Source organism: Stegastes partitus, unplaced genomic scaffold (assembly GCF_000690725.1).
Source record: "Stegastes partitus isolate 25-593 unplaced genomic scaffold, Stegastes_partitus-1.0.2 Scaffold818, whole genome shotgun sequence".
Classification (NCBI taxonomy): Eukaryota; Metazoa; Chordata; class Actinopteri; family Pomacentridae; genus Stegastes; species Stegastes partitus.
This window is the reverse complement of record NW_007578549.1, coordinates 28956-47129: the sequence shown is the minus strand read 5'-3', so window position 1 is coordinate 47129 and position 18174 is coordinate 28956. Positions and strand designations below refer to the sequence as shown.

Sequence of the window (18174 nt, the reverse complement as noted above, 5' to 3'; positions counted from 1 at the left end):
GCGTACGCCAGTCAAGAAGTTGGCGTGGAGGACCGCACATTTCCACGTTCATTTCGCTCTTGATACATCTGAACGTGAGCGTGGATAAGTGCGTACGCCAAGTTTTTGTGCTTACGCACGCTTTGTACATGAGGCCCCTGAACTGTCCCTTAGTTATGCTGCTATAGCATTAGACTGCCGAGGGATTCTAATGATGTACTGAGCTTCTCTCCTCTCTTCTTTCTTCCTTCCATACAGTTATAACCACCATTACATGTCACTAACTCTTTGTTTCCCCCGAGGTCCTGTGCTCCCTGCGGACGTCTCTGGATCCGGAGCTTCACGTCCCTGACCTCCAGCCGCTGGTCTCACCGACCCCCAAAATATTTAGATTCATATTTATTGCTCTGTTCTGTTGCTGCTCTCCATCTGCTATCCTTTTCCCCACCCCCCCTCATCCTCACTCTCACCCAATCGGTCGAGGCAGATGGCCATCCTCCCTCAGCCTGGTTCTGCCTGAGGTGCCTGAGGGGGGGGGGGCTTGCTCAAAGGAAGTCCAAAGGCAACTTTGGATTGTTGGTTTCTTTTTTTTAAATTTGTAAGGTCTATACCTTACTTCGTTAAGCGCCGTGTGATAACGTGTTGTAAACTGTGCCATACAAATAAAACTGAATTGAATTGAATTGAATTGAATTGCACTTCTACAGGATGTTTACTGTCACGGGGACTTAAACATGAAGCATGGCTCTCCATGTTCTCTTGTTATTGGATAGATATAATCAAAGTTACACATGTGGATAGAATTTAGAAGTGATCTTTCTGCCAAAACCTGAACTAACAACACTACACAGAGCAAAGCAGGAGGCAACATGACTTCAGGCACACACACTTAAACTAAAAAAAAAACAAAAACATTTAGGTCATCAATCTAAACAGTGGTGAACAGGGTTAGCCTATTTTTCCCCTTTGCTGTAACTTTCAGTTCCTTTCTTTTGTTGGCTCTAAAACATCCTATGAGTCGGTCAGCAACTCTGGTTCCTCTTGTTTCATCGCTCTCTCGTTTTTCCCAGTGTCTTCTACTATCCTTCCTCTTTTCTGCCCATTTCGTGACAAATGGCAGTGGCTTTGTTATCTGATTCCAGTGTCTATGGATACACCCTAAGATTGTATGCCTCTGACTAAACAGTGCAGACACAAAAAGGGAAGATAACATTTGTCTGTTGTTTTGGCAGCTTTATTGCAACAAGGGGATGCAGCATTAAAGATAAGTTTTGTGGTGAGTGTTTTGATGTTTTGAAGGCACCATTAAATTCCACGTTCTTTAATGAGGAATAAAAACAAAGTCTGAGTAGATGAACTATTCAATGAAAGGGGACCAGGATTACTCTAATGCCACATGAGGTGTTAGCTAAAAGTAAAGGACAAACACATGAAAACCACTCTGCAAACCAGTCTGAACAGTATCTTTGTGGATGATATACACCTATAGCTTTAGTAGGACATTCTTTTAAACAAGCTTTGAATGGACTGACATCACACACCAGAGGTTCCTAAGAAAAGTCTCTTGTTAAAGAGGAAATGAGGCTTTCACTGGGACGTTCAGAAACTCATAGCCCAACCAGAGGTTTTTCTTCGGTTTCTTTCCCACAATGTCTCAAGTGGAGGCGAATCCTTTCACAGTGACGAAGTGAATGAGCGTCATTGTGGCTTTGCATGGGATTAGCCCATTTTAAAGCCCCTTAGTAAGATTTACCTACATTATTCACATTTTAATGGACATTCCTACCCACACATACGCGTGCTGGCTAAAATGAAAATCCACAGCAATGAAATAAGAAGGCAGGAAGCTTAATCCAAAGGAGGAAATTTAAAGGTTCGTTGACCTCCCTCAAATGTGTATTGTGCAGATCAAAAGACATCATTAAAATTAAAAAAAATAAAACAAACCAAAAAAAAACATATAGATATTGCACTAATTGGCTCAATCAGCATAAATATACAAAAAATATATCAGAATCAGAAACCTTTTATTGATCCCAGAGGGAAAATATGTTTGTATCAAACAAGCAAACATAACTCTTACATGCCAAAATCATTTTTCAGGCACAGGAAATAAATGAAAGAACCAGACAACATACGGTTGCAACAGTTACCCCGGTGCATCAGCACAGCTCTGTATGCTTATGCTGAAGAATTTTAACAATAATGAACAGCTTCATACATACATTTACTAACTCCTTGCTACACATTGAAATAAAGCAACTGAAATGCTGTTTAAACAATTTAAACTGGACATCAAGAACAGCTTTCTCAAATACAGCTCTATTTAAACCTGAACATCTAAATGTCTTTTGACTAGATTCAAGATTAAAGAGATTTATTGTCATATGCACAAAAAACTAGACAGTTACACTATTTTAATGAAATTCTTATTTTGCTAATCTTCCTCCTTAACCAAATGTACACAATGTATTAAAAAAAAAAACAAAGCACTCTAAATAAATAAGCATACTTAAACTGACAGCAGCAGTGGTCAAAAGTGCACTGTGCATTTGTAAACTTGGTGTCATAAAGATCAAGTGGTCATAAAATACATATTAAATCGGGGTAAATAGTTATACCCTAGTTCAGTGAAATAGTCCAGTTCAGTGTGAGTGTGGATGAGAGTCATTCACAAGCCTGATGGCCTGTGGGTAAAAACCGTTCAGCAGCCTCGTTGTTCTGGATTTCACACTTGTGCAGCGCCTGCCTGATGTCAGAAGTGTGAAAAGGCTGGGTTGGGGTGCAATCTGTCTTTGATGATGTTGTGGGCCCTCCTGAGAACCTTGGTCCGATGGGTGTCCTGCAGTGTAGGAAAGGCTGCACCAGACATGTTCTGGGCTATTTTAATCACTCGCTGAAAAGCCTTCCTGTCCTGAGCTGTACAGCTGTACCACACAATGATGGAACTGCTCAGGACACTCTCAACTTTACTCCTGTAGAAGTTAGACATGGCAAGGGGGGCTCAGCACACAGGCCTGGGGGGTCCCTGTGCTCACAGTTCTCACGCTGGATTTGCGGCTGCCAACTCTGACTGACTGGGGTCTGTCTGTAAGAAAGTTCTGCACCCAGTAGTCAGTCCGAGGGTATGGAGCTTGTCACAAAATTTGTGTGGATTGACTGCGTTGAACGCTCAGCTGTAGTCGATGAACAGAATTCTGACGTATGTGTCCTTGCCCTCCAAGTGTGTCAGTACCATGTAGATCGCAGTGCAGACTGTGTCGTCAGTGGACCAGCTCTGATGGCACGCAAACTGGAAAGGGTCTAAGGTGTCTGGGATGCTCCTCTAGATGTGGGTCTTGACTATCTTTTCAAAACACCTCATCACAATTGGAGTAAGGGCACCAGCCCGAATGTCACGATGCTTTTCTTTGGTAGTGGCGCAATGATGGTGGACTTGAAGCAGGAAGGTATGGAGGCTTGTCAGAGGAACAGGTTGAAGATGTCCGCAAACACCTCAGCTAGCTCTGATGAGCAGGTCCTGAGTGCACGCCCGGGGATGTTGTCTGGACCAGCTGCCTTCCATGGGTGTATCTGCTTTAGTACCTGGTGCACCTCCATCTCTGACACAGTGAGTGAAATGTTCTGTGGGCTCACCTCGAACACAGCCTCTCTCTGTTGGTCCATGTGGAGGGCATTGAAGTGAGCGTAGAACTAATTCAGCCCATCTGGTAGTGTAGCATGGCTGGTTATGACTGCCCTGCTCCTCTGATGATATTCAGTGATGTGTTGCAGGCCCTACCACATGCGCCTGGAATCTCCGTATGGTGGTGTATGTCCCTCCAGTTTCAGTCTGTACTGTCTCTTGGCCTCTTTGATGGATCTAGGTGGGTCATACTGGGCGCTCATGCAGTCCTCAATGCTGCCTGAGACAAATGCAGAAGAGCAAGCACATAGCATGGACCTAACATCCCTGTTGATCCAGGGTATCTGATTGGGAAAAGTCCTGCAGCGCTTTGTGGGGACAACAGACTCAATGCACTGGCTGATATAGCTTGTTACCACAGCAGCATAGCCCTCTAAGACAGGGGTTCTCAACTGGTCTCAGCATATAACTATGCATAGTAACTGAACCATGACAACTGCATGTGCAAAACTGCACAAAATAAATAAGGCCACAAAACAACATATTTTCAATCCATTTTGAGCAAATCAATAAGAAACTAAGGAGGACAACTACATGTACAAAAGTGAATAAAATAAATATCAAAACTACTCAAAAATAATGTTTTTTTAGAGATCAAAATTGATATCCCGATTCCAGCACAGTGACCGAATAGTTGGCTATTCGGCTATTCGGGTCCAACCCTAGTATGAAAATCAACATTTTAAATACTCCGGGTCATATTTGCGCTTTGCCATCTTGCCATCTTGCATCCCAACATCAACACAAACTTAAAATGAACTTCAAACAAACTATGGTTACCATGTCTGTCAAAATAAAAGTATTTTCAAAATAAAAAAAACAAGTCAAACCTGAGACGCACATTATATATTATTTATTTTTGACCAGCTGTTCGCGACTCACCCAGAACAGGTCCGCGATCCACTTTTGGGTCGCGACCTACCAGTTGAGAACCACTGCTCTAAGATAGACGTAGTCCAGGATGTTGTTCTCCCTCATTGGAAAGGAGACACGTTGATGGTACTTGGGCAGGACAGTCCTCACATTGCAGTGGTTAAAGTCGCCTGCTACGATGAACACAGCATCCGGGTGTGCTATCTCTTGCCTGCTGATCGTATCATGTAGCATACCCAGTGTCTCTGTGGAGTTGAGCTGTGGCAAAATGTAAACAGCTAGGATGAACACTATGCCAAATTCCCCCAGGAGATAAAAGGGCCTACATTTCGCCATCAGCAGCTCTAAGTCCGTGAAGCAATGTTTGTCAACAATGTGCATGTTTGTATACCATCCGTTGTTTATGCAGACACAGACACTGCTGCTTCTGTTCTTCCACAAAGCTGTGATCTGGTCGCCACGAGTCTGGCGTGTTGTCCGTAGGCCAGGTTTCCATGAAAATAAGAGCACAGCAGTCTCTTGCTTTACACTGGGTTATAATCCTGGTTCTCAGCTCATCCAGCTTGTTGTTGAGGAAGTGGACATTGGCGAGCAGCAGGCTAGGTAGCGGTGGTCTAGTAGGCCTAGCTTTGAGCCTAGCATGTAGCCCACCTCTCTTGCCATGCTTCTGCTTTGTCCACTTTGTTCCTTGGCTGCACCCCTCACCTGAGGCCACTATTGTGGTCCCTTCTGGGTCTGTGTTCGAGTGTAGCAGAGAGTTGAACTTGGAAAGACTAACAACGGGTTTGGAGTGAACTTTGCCAATTTCCAGAAGTGCATCTCTACGATAACGCACCACTGTCTGGTCATGGTCATGGTCTGGTGTTCTTTTCAAATAAATACCATTACTATTTTGGATAAAACTTAGCGGGAGGTTCACACAAAGACATCTGCCTTGGTGGGCGTCATCTTGACTAGAAATGATACACAAATATATATGCTTACTGGACATGAATATTGTTGTGGAATTGAAAAAAAGTCAAAACTGATTTTCTATAGTTACATAAAAGACAAACGCAAAGATATGATTTGGAAGGTTACGTAAATGTGGAAATGAGACTAAAATGTGATGTGCAAAAGTTAAGCATAAAGAAATAATATGATTAAATAATATCATGTGTAAACAAAACAAAAGTTATGAATAGACTGGACAAACCTGTGGAAAAAAACCCAACCTAATGAAAATCTACTGAACACTGATGCTGTGCTCACACCAGACGCGAATTCATCGTGCTATTTGCGCGGTACGCGCGTATTTGGATGCGTGTGTGCACTGAGTTTACTCGCTTCATTCGCGCGTAAAAATCGCGTCAATCGCGCGTCAAGATTTGTGTCTGAATTCAAGTCATTGGCGCGACTGACGCGATCCAGACGACGGATCCATGGGATCCCCCAGTGACGCACACAGCTCAGGGAGTTCCCCCACCTTCTCCAGGAGCTGTGCCTGGATGACGGCCACTTCCAGCACTGTTTTTGGCTGATCCAGACCCAGTTTGACAGCCTGTTGGAGAGGATCGGTACCAGGACATCCCTCCAGGATACTAACTACAGGCACTCGCTGAGATAGAGCAATGCTTTTTCCGTGCCACATACAACAACACGGACGAGCAGCCGCCAGCAGGAGGACGCTGACCACAGTGACGAGGAGCCAGCAGAGGCTTATCTCGCTAGCATTGCGATACCTAGCAACTCGACTCGCTAGCTTGCTAAGTTGAAGAGTAGTATTCTTGTGTGTGAACTGGAGGAGAGGGACAGCCTGTCTGCTGAGCACTGAGATCTGCCTTGGCCAGCAATGTAACTGCTTTTCTCCTGGCGTGAGTAAATCAATCAGGATTCACAGTGTAGTTGCAAAAAATGAATGAATCATGTTGTTGACTTCACCAGAGAATCTCAACACCGATTGGCCATCGCAGCGTGTCAGATCGCAAAAGTTCAGATTTTTCAACTTTCTCGTATCACGCGTATCGCGCATCTAATCGCCTCTAAATCGCGTCAAACTCGCTCAATTCGCGTCAATCACGCCGCGCTAATCGTGCGAGGCACCGTGGGACGTTTACTCGCGTCTTCACATTGACTTTACATGTAAATCATTCGCGCGAATGATTTTACTTGCGTCCGGTGAGAACACACCATGAGACCTGCTGGCTGGCAGGGATACAGCAGGACTGACATGCACGCGCTCTCCGTCGCACTGTGAGTTCAGATGGGGGGAGGGGGTGTGTAAGCAGGAACCTTAGATTAGATTGCGCTGTGCTGAGCAGGAAATAATGCTGACTACGGACTTTCTTATAAGCATCAAAGAAATCAGGTTGGGGTGTTTCCACGATAGCGGGGGAGTTGGATGAAGTTTGCAAACGCATATAAGGGCATGTAATGCATTGTTAGCAGGCCAAGTCTCAAGATTTTGCTCATGTTTGTTCATGCAGCCTCTGTTTTGAATAAACATTATTCACATCAGACTCTGATGACTGTTCGGAAATGTTTTCCTTGTCGTAGAACTTTTTTGGGACCTGAAGTACTTAGCTAAGGATCGTTATTTCAGTTATATGTTTTGACGATGCTGCCTGATCATCGCTGGCCCGTACCGAGTCACGACAATATAAATATAATGTCAAAAAGCATTCAAGCATACAAGGCTATTGTTTGAGGTTCACCAGTTTCAGATGTTGTCAAACCATTAAACGGACCTTATCACTGATTATTCTCATACATCTAAGCAGTGCTCGAGTTGAGGGGGGATGAGGGGGGATGGCATCCCCCCTGAAATAAAAATGGTAAAAATCATCCCCCCTCTCAAACGGTCATCCCCCCTTTCCATCCCCAGCCATTTTTACCAATGAATGTGGAAATATTATTACTATTCTGAATTTCTGACAATGGAAATACAACCACTATTCCAATATTTAGGGGGATTTGCGTTCAAAGGGACCGTTCTTTTGGTCGTCAAGTTGCGCACGCATCTGCTCTGTTGATACTGTGGGAGAGCAGGCACGCGCGAATGTGACACAGCATTTCTTTTTCCTTTTTCATCACCGTCAGTGAGCGGCATAGCAGCGCAAGTAGCGGTGTTACGATTTTAGCACCATGGCCAAGCAACAAAGACAGCTCAATCGGAGGGATTTTGGATTTAAGAGGAAAAAAAGGGACATTTTAGGTAAGTCAAAAGTCATGAAAATCAGTCATTACTTTCCATAAACCAACCATTCTGTCACCAAATGTGTAATCTCTGGACGTAGTGATAACAACACAGCTAATGATGCTAGGTTAATAAGGACGCTAGCGGTTACTGGCTGACTCGGGTTTGGCTTCTCAGTGGGGTTGAGTTTTGCTTTTTTTTTTTTTTGGCCAATGCTGTTTTCTTACAGATGTTGATGAAACGGAACCAGCAGTGCCAGAAGAGCTAAAACCCCTCCTTCAAGCTGTGAACACACTGGTCATCTCCACAGCTGAGTTTGAGATTCGGTTCAGTCACATGAACATTTTAACCACAACTAGAAGCTCCCTAGAAGTAAAATGCATGTCAGCCTTGCTTTTCATCAAGTGTGTTGGCCCTCTATTGAAAGTGTTCAAACCAGATGTCTATGTCAAGTTTGGGCTTCAAAGCCAATGTCTAGCTAATGATCCAAAAGCAAGAGCCCAGAGAATTTACTACAAAAAACATGATTATGAAAATCTTTGGAAACTTCTGTGAATTAGGGGAGAATTGGGGAGGCAGCTATTGAAAAAACCTGATTAGTTATCCATTTTACTTTTCCTATTTTGTCTTTTGAGGCTAGCCATCTCAAGTTTAAAATATCTCAGGTGTTGGTGTTATGTATTTGTGTAAATTTTTGATATTAATTTTCAAATTTTGTAAATTGTTTCAACTAGTTCATTAAATTTTTGGAATTTGAATTAAAATGAACTTGACCTGACTTGAGAGGATTCAGAGTTTCATTTGCAGTTTTTGTGACGATTTGTTTCACACTTTACTAGATGAATTACCAAATGACCTCAAAGTACCTTGAGTTGAAATTGCACTTGAACCCAGTAAGAAAAGTGGTCCTCTGCATTTAACCTCTTACTGCGTAGGAGCAGTGATAGCCATGCCAGCTTGGGGACTGACTCCAGTTCCGAGGTATGTTGGTCAAGATCAATTACAGGAGAATCTGACATATAACATCCATGCCGTATATGTTGTTTCAGGATAGTAAAATAATTATCTTTGAGCTTTAACAAAAATAAAAAGGGTACATAGTTTGTTTCACATCATATGCACTTTCATCAGGGCAAAATATCCATCCCAAAAAATAAAATCCACCATCCCCCCTGAAATTTTTTTTACAACTCGACTACTGCATATGAGCCATCCATCACATTCTAGTAGGCTCAGTTGGCAGTTATCATTAGTATTAGCATTTAGGGTGCTACTATTTAACCACTTTTATGAGTGCTAGGACCATGATTTAGCACTTAGTAAGTGGTTTAAAAAAAAAAAGAGAGAGATTTCGCATTCGGAGGCTGGAGGGGCTGATGTAGGTGTAACTTAGCTGACATTCACAAAAGAGACTTAGCTTGTCCATATTGAAGTATTCAGACTTTGAGGAACAACTGCATTGTCCACAAAAGCCAGCCCAGGCTCTCCTCCTAACCCATTAGCCGTTTGTTGCTGTTAACAGGGACAAGTGGAGTTGATGTGATCAGGCATTACCTGACCAAACTGCACCAATCAACTCCAGTCCCTGATCATACCATTCACTTTGCTTTTTTTTTTTCTTTTTTGCTTGCACCTCTGGAAACCAAAATTGAAAATAGAAATAGTATGTCTACAAAGGTTAGGCTTTGCAATAGTTCTTCTTCTCAATCAGAAAAAATTAGGTTTAAGTCTTCTGTTCATCCACACCAAATGGAGGAGACTATGGGTTACAGTGGGAGAGGCTGTGACTTCCAGAAACAGAAACTTTACATGCTGCTATACTAAAAATAGTATAGTGAACAGAAAATATCCAGTCCAACCAATCACATGACTGTTGACCAAATACAGACAACAAAGCACTGGGCAGCGCTGAAAAGGGCTCTGCAATCATTTTGACAAATTAAGTTAGTCACCCTGCCTTAAGGAGGTATGCTTTTAATTAGGGGTCTGTTCCACTTCACTACAGCAGAAGCAGCATTAGATGAGAGCATAATACTTCATGTTGCAGTGGCAATTAGGTAAAAGCTATCTTCATCTATTATGGCTGAAAATGACAGATTGGACTTACTAACTGAAATGTCAACAATGACTGTAATGCTCTCCAGCCCCCCTCCAAAATGCCAACCTGGGGGAAACGCTGACAGCAGGTGGCTAAATGAATGACAAGAAAGGCGAGCTGATTGGGCCAGAGAGGACCTCAAAGAGGAAGCTGCGAGGGCTCCCATCATTGAGCAGCATCACAGGGAGCACTGAAAGAAAGGGGTACAGTTGGACTGCTTGAGTGACAGCTATAGCAGCGGGAGGTTAGAGGTCATGCTGAGTCTCTGCCCTTCACAGTACAGGCAGGAGGGAACTGAGAGAGCTGCCCTGGGCCCTGGCAGCCACAGGTGGGCTTTGTGGTCTATCGTTACGAGTCCTGTAGCACCAAGCTGCCACTCAGCTCGCTATCAGAGAGACGAACAACAAGCAGCCTTATCTGTCCGTGCATGTGTCCATATATTTCAGTATGTGTGCATCTTCACAGCAGTGTTTATGTTAATGTTAGAAATAGCGTTTGCTTTTGTCTAGATGCTTAGTATGTTGATAATGCACAATATGAGAAGCATACAACGTATGTGTACATGTCTCCAACATCAGAGTGGTATTCCTCTTTCTGTCTTGGCTTTCGGCCTCTAGATAGAGATTTGATTTTTTTTTGCTTTATTTACTTTCATAAAGTTCCAAAAGCCACTTTGTCTCACTTCAGTGCTTTTGCAACGTAGCTGTAATGCTATGATCAGATACATGAGCTTAGAACTTGTTTGGGAGATCATTTACTGCAACAAGCTACATAACCTTCTACTTATCTCATCGTTGGTGTTGAGGGAGAGCAGTTTCTAATATCAGCATCAGATCAATTTTAGCTCATTTCTATGAAGATAGCATGGCTTGTGTGTCTCAAATTTACTTTAGGGTTAAACTTGAACTCAAAAAATGGTCAAAGTGATCAAAGTGCAGCAACGAAGTGTCACTACTTCATCTATCGTGACTGATTCACATTTGTTGCAACACATCGGAATATCTTATCTGCTTTTCATGACAATTTGATAAGCTTTGTAAAGAACACATCATAGTAACATAATCTCATAAGTCTGCAGATGGAAATATAACTTGGTGGTTCTTTTTCAAATTTAATGATATCATAGAAAAAATGGCTACACATTTAAGATTACAGTGTCTGGAAAGAGTTCTGATATTTTGTTTGTTCTTTTTTATGTGCCTCATCCTCTTGAGCATCCCTGTTCTGGTGACAGCACTGAGGGGTTAGATTAGACCCCGGCTAGAAGTTAAATGATCCTGGCATCCGCTGCTGAGACCTTATACATCAAACGATGGGATGCATGAGGACCATGATAGATAGCGCCATACTATTCACGTGCATGACTACTAGAGGTGTGCATATTGAAGTCATTGAGTCTATGGATGCCAACAGCTGCATAAATGCCTTGCGTAGATTCTTTGCAATCAGAGGGCCAGCAAAGCAACTCCGAGCGTGGAACTAGGCATGAGGCAGTCAAACGACAATCAACCAAACATCCTCAGCTACCTCCACACCAATGACTGCAAGTGGGAGTTTAACCCTCCTCATGCCTCTCACATGGGAGGCGTTTGGGAAAGTATGATTGGGGTGACACGCAAAATACTGGACTATGTGCTCTTGCAAAACAAACATACCCGCCTGACACATGAAGTACTTTGTACCTTAATGGCTGAGGTATCCTCCATAATCAACGCAAGACGCTCCATTCTTGCTTTGCCCAGCAATGCTCTTGACCCAAAAGCAACATGTTCCTACTCCACCAGGAGATTTTGCTGCCAAAGATCTACTTAAGAACCAATGGAAGCAGGTGCAGATACTTGCAAATGAACTCTGGAGCCGCTGGAGTCACGAATATCTCAACACCCTTCAGTCAAGGTGCAAGTGGCACAGAACTCACCGCAACCTTCAAACAGGTGACATTGTGGTGTTGAAACAAAATCAGGCACCCAGGAATGAATGGACAATGACTGTAGTAACATCAAGTGGTGATGGGAAGATTAGGAAAGTCGAAGTGAGGACATCATCTCAAGGTGTTTCAAAGACTTTTCTGTGTCAGGGTTTTGCTACTTCCTGGTTGACATCTTGGATTTTTGGAACCAGTGACTCAAAAATCGTCGGAGGGGGGCGGAACCATAGGAGCAGCAATTGGTCAGACGGACTGAGAGGCAGGCCCTCTCTGCCCGCCCACATTCACTGCCTTCTGCTCGCTTCGTCTACATCGTTACTGCCAACTGTCAATCAAGCCAGCCACGCCCCTTGCCCCGCAAAATTTTGACGATTTTTTAAAAATTCAGTATTGATTTATTTTCAGATTGGTCACCTGATCTCTGGATTTGACTATGAAAACTAATAAGAAAAAAATCCTGAGATGTAGGAATGCGGTATATTGTGATCACTTCTTTCTAATTCAAGTCTATGGGAGCCAGGGCTTTTTGGAGCCAGCAACTAGCGGATGTAGTGATATTGCAGGTTTTTGACACTTCCGGGGTTTTTTGTTGTTTAAACGATAAGAATTTCTGCCTTTATTAAATTATTTAGGCTCTGTTAAAGATCGTTTTTTGGTACATGTTTATCATCAGGAAATAGACGTAGCCCATTGCATTCCGCTAGTGCACTGAGCCGTATTTGCATATGATTGCCGCTATTTACACATATTAACGATTGCATTAGCATATCAATGGATCGATATAAGTGTGAATATGTCCTGTGACTTTGATGATAGCAATTTGGTTAAGTTTAAGTGAAGTTTATGCATTATTTTGGCACTGACCATTTCTCAATATATTTGTTTGTAATACTAATAACTGAGGTATATTTTTCCATTTATGTTTTATGTATTTCAGCTTCACTCGACCTTTTTCAAGCCACAATACTGACTTGTAAGCTGTCTCAAGCAGACTGTGATAAAGGAGCAAGATGCTCGGATCCTGGCTTGTGAAAACGAGTTTGGCTTGCTGTTTATTTACGTTAACATACGCAGAATATCTAACACATAGTGGTAACATTACAGCTTCTGTTCAAAGATGTTTAACAACAATTAAGTATTCGTTCCTGATTAATTTGTCTGAAGTTGCAAATGAATTCCTGTCTGCAAAGCAGAAAGCCTGCACACTATGTTTTATAAGACTGCCAGACACGAAAAGATTTGCAATTTAGTCGTGTGCCTAAAGCTGATTAATTCAAATAACAAAAGCCATGTTCGGCCCATTTCTCAAAACTGAACATTGATACTCTCCAGACAAGGTCTCAGAAATTGACAATACACTGAAATATCACTCACACCTTTTGATGAAACAAGCTATGTGTTAATGAGTCAAAAGCAGAAGCAGTATCAGGGTTATGTAGACAATTGTATGGATGAGCTCAGAGCTAGAGGTGGGTAGTGGATGTGGGTGCTTCCGAGGAAGAATCTACTTTTTGAATTTCTGGAGATGTGACAGGATTAGTTGGCAGAGAGGGTGCTTATTTGGTAACCCCAGTGACATCCCTGTGCTCACCCACCTCCTCTAACATCAAAGCCAGGTTTTTATGTTGGCGTTCAGTCTAAATAACACAAGGGATGGTTACATCAGGTTCTGTGTGTTTTGGAAAAATATCTTATCTGCTTCTGCCTTCAAGGCCAGAACAAAAGGTTCTAAGGGTTAGCCTTGTTTTGCGCAAATTCCTTGGCATTTCAAAATGACAATAACTTAAATTGTTCATTGGAATGTCTACTGTATACTAATAGAAACAGAATAGGACTTAATAATGTCTGTTGGTTGTGCTTTTTTTCCCATAAACATGTCATGTGCTCAGGAGTGCTGTATAACTGTAAATGCCTGCTATACCTCAAACTGTTAAATTATGTGCACAGCTGACAATGCAGCACTAGAGCAAGTTATTTCCTAATTACCTCAATCTTTTCCCTTTAAAGTTGCTCTGATTTACTGTCAGAGAACAATCCATTGCATACATTTGCCTCATATGACCCACATACAGCAAACTAACAGAACACATGCTAAACATGTCATTAGGTTGCAGCTGAATATATATCATATACCACCACAACGACCGACATCTTAAGTTGGCAATGCAGAAATCACATAAATATGTTTTAATGTTTGGCTCTGATTTTCTGTCAAGTCCGTTTACACTGCTGGTACTGCAGCTGAGAAAATGGATTATTCTACTGGTATTAATTACAGAGAATATTCAATCAATAACATAAAATTTGCTCTGATTGGGCCAAAAATTGATATCCTGCATTATGGGACAGTGTCAGACCTAAATGCACTTGAGTACAAGATCGTGTTTAAATGTATGAAGTTTAAAGTTTAACTTTAATGTGCAGCTGTCAGTTAGAAATAAATCGGTAAAATATTATATATTAACACGTTTAACAGTTTTCTACCAGCATTCCTGTCTTGCACCATTTGCAGTAGCAGTGCATTTTACCGTCACTTTTAAAAAAATATATATATATTCCTCATTGTTCTCCGTTTAAACAACGTGTTGACTGAAGCAGCTGCACACGATCGTTTCATTTTGTGCAGAAGAAGAGCCACGTGACGCGTTAAACGCCCCTTTTTATGTGAATGCGCACAGAGTCTGAAGCAGAAAGCCTGAGTTGACAAAGAAAGTTGATAACTACCTTCGTGATACCCGTAATCTCTGGGTGGGGCTTTCAGTTTTGTCGATTCGGCTTACACAAAGAAAGCCTGGCTATGTCAAACTTCAACCTTTGCAAAGGAGGGAATAGACTCCAGAGGCAATAGAGGTCATACTGGGCAAACCTATGGGAACCAGAGGAAAGAAACTGAGGGACAAAGAAAACATTTCAAACAGTGGAGCTCTTCTTGTAATTTCCATCATACCACCTCAACAAGGGTCAGGGGTTAACAGCAAACAAGCCCAACCTTCAAGCCCACTGAAACAGGTGGAACAACAGACTGCAAAGGGTTTCCTCTTGGGCATTTCAAACACCAAAGCTATTGTGTTCTGAGTGGTAGGAACAGAGGAAACATAGTGAATTCCCAAAGTAGCAAAAACCTACTGCTTCAAGACAGAGAGAGACAGTCTGAGAGGCAAGGAGTGTGAGGAGAGGAACAAAGATGATGACAGAGAACAAAGAAAACATTGAGTATATACTGCAGCAGTAGCAGCAGTTTAGGAAACCATATTGGTTACCACCATATTAGGAACCACAAGGCTTCAAAAGTATCTTCAAGTTAAATATCAGAACATCTACCCCTACAATTATTTATATATTTTTTTTGTCCTCACTTCAGTTATGCAAATTAAAGTGCTGGGCAGTCTTTAGGTTTATATTTGCTTTGAAGACTCACATACCGTAACCTCACAAAAGACACAAACTTTCTTTCACGTTGAAGTTGCATACTGAAGCTGCCGAAAGCAAACCCATATCTGTTGCAACTGATCCAACTCTACAATTTTCTTTTCTACAGCCTAAAGACTCCATAAGACAACAGGAGTCCATGTCTTAAAACATCAGCTGTCAGTCGACACACATGAAGGAAATGAAGGAAACTAAACTTTTTACACAAGCTCAAAAACAAGGTAAAACAACAGAATGCTAAATAACAAATGCTTTTGTTGAATTTTATGACACAATCCAAACTCATTTCAAGGGAAGATAAAAGTAACTGGATCCTTGCACCTAATCCATTTGATCCATGTCCAATTGAGATATCAGACTTTTTGTAATTCGCTCTCATATGAGTCATTCTAAACTTAACTTGTGTTGTGTGTCACAAGATTACTGAATGTAATGTTGACAAAGGCCATGGATGCCAGTTCAGGCTGAGGCCTTTGAAGTGGTACAACTGATTCATCAGAGCAGCAATGGGACTTTCTAAGAATAACAAACTGTGGAGAGGAAATAAATGGGTGACTTCCTTTCATTAGGCTCACTTATGTGTTCAAATATAGCTCGTCACAAGGGGACTTGTGGCACAAAGGTGGCATGTGTACATGTTCAAGAGAATTGTGCTGGGTCAGAGTAAGGACATTCATGCTTTTGTTCCAGTTAAAGGGCATATTTCTATACAACTTCACTGTTCATAATGTGAAGCTGAACGAATTAATTTGAGGATGTCAGAGACACACTTTGAAAAGCAGTTTAATATAGTCTTTGGAAAGATGACACAAATTAGATGCCAAGTGTCATTTAGGGATTAGGATGTCATCTTTTTTCAATGATACTACCTGGAGATGTAATAACAGAAATTGCTGCAGCTCTTTTAAAGAACTTGTAAACAATGCAGTCATTTTTTGTAAGCGAAACGATAATGGTGAAATTCAAAATACATATCTGATTTCAGCAGATTCTTACTCAGTAATTTTCCATGAATCAAAAAGGTTCTTTTATGATTTTGAGATTCTTGGTTCCAAAGAAGGGGCTGCAGGGTGGCGCAGTTGGTAGCACTGTTGCCTCGCAGCAAGAAGGTTGCCGATTCGTGTCCCGGTGGGAGCACCGGAATCTTTCTGCGTGGAGTTTGCATGTTCTCCCCGTGCAGCGTGGGTTCTCTCCGGGTTCTCCGGCTTCCTCCCACAAGGTCCAAAAACATGTTGAGGTTAATTGGTGATTCTAAATTGTCCGTAGGTGTGAATGTGAGCGTGCTTGGTTTTCTGTCTCTAAGTGTAGCCCTGCGATAGACTGGCGACCTGTCCAGGGTGTCCCCTGCCTTCGCCCTAAGTCGGCTGGGATAGGCTCCGGCCCCCCCGCGACCCTAGTGAGGATTAAGTGGTGTATAGATAATGGCTGGATGGATGGATGGTTCCAAAGACCAGCAGCATTGGTCCCATCGGGTTGGCTGAACTGTCAAGCAGCAGTCTAATAGCTAGCAGCCAACTGTAACACTGTTCATTCACAAGTTGTACTGTTCTTCTAAATCCATTACATAACTGTGTACAACAAGACAGACAGTTAATTCTAACAACTAATACTTAACAATAATAAATATCGATGTCAGAATACAGAGAAATATGTGACATGTCAAGTTGCATGGCATGAACAACTAAACTGTCTTTTTTTTATTCTTGTGTTTTTTGTGATTCTAATTCAAATTTTTGTGCATTCTTAAAAATGTTGTTAATCATGTCTCTTGGAATTTATTTTATCATGTAAACTAAAACTGAACTTAAAAACTATCACCTTATATATATATATATATATATATATTCAACAGAGAAACGTAGCCATACGGAGGGCTTAGGTGTACTGCATGTAGGACAGCAGGAGGTTAATCTGTCCATGTAATCTTGACGCATATCCAACCATAAGCATGATTCATGTCCTTTTACCTCTGAGAAAGCTAACCTGGAGATTAGGTGGGTAAACAACTCAGACGGAGAGAAAGATGAAAGAGTGACAGAGAGAATGGACAAACAGCAGACGTGCTGAATAAAAGTCTCACAAAATTTTTTTATAACTTAATAAGGCATCTTATAGTATAATAAAGTTCATCTGCTGCAAATATTCACATAAGAGTACATCTATTGAAGACCACAAGTCTTGAAGTCAGAATCATCTACACAGAAATATTGAAACTATTATTTCCAATGTGGTGACTCTCACAGAAAACTGCCAATGCAGATGGGGTGTCCGTAAGAGAGATTTGACTGAGCTGCCTTGCCACACAAATGCCTCCTAATCAGCTTTAGCACTTAGGCTAATACCAAAAAGACTGCAAAGCACCTGTGGAAAACTAATTTGCCATTCAGAACAAGCCCACTGCTCATTGCTAATAATCCCTTTGTAAGACAATGCAAGCTCTCAAACTATGCTAGCGACCTAACCTTTCCTATGTTCCCACACATACCGGGCTCACAGCCACCACAAAACACTTAAGCGTCTTTAACCGAAATCCTTACATCTGAACTTTGAAAAACACTCAAACAAAAGAAATAATAATGTAACAAAAATTCATTTGTACTCCAGATCTAACTATATGAAAATCGCTGTTCATGGAGACAACAATCACAGCTTTTGGGATAAAAGCTTCATTTCTTGGCTGGCAAGGTTTATATCTGATTAAGACCAGACCTTCTCAGAACATTAAAAAATTGTATCCCCAATTTTCTGAAACAAAGAGCCAAACAATCGTAAGTGGTGAGGCTATCCTCAATAATTTCGTGAAGTAAAGAAGGCTGGAAGAGCTTACCTACATGCTGTAAACTGTAGTACTTAAAAGATCGGATAGATGAAAAAGGATAGCTTGTAAGGCTGTATTCGTGATCAACAATAAAGTCTACTTGGCAAAACAAGTAACCCTCAATGGAATTAATAAAGTTGTTTTTATTGTATTGTATATATACCCTTGCCTGTATATAGTTGGCCTCCAT

General features: G+C 41.7%; 1 protein-coding gene across 1 annotated transcript in view; it reads right to left on the bottom strand.

Moving 5' to 3' along the window:
* poc1b (POC1 centriolar protein B) overlaps positions 1 to 18174 on the bottom strand; it is a 69470-nt gene that overhangs the window by 28772 nt on the left and 22524 nt on the right. The window lies entirely within an intron of this gene.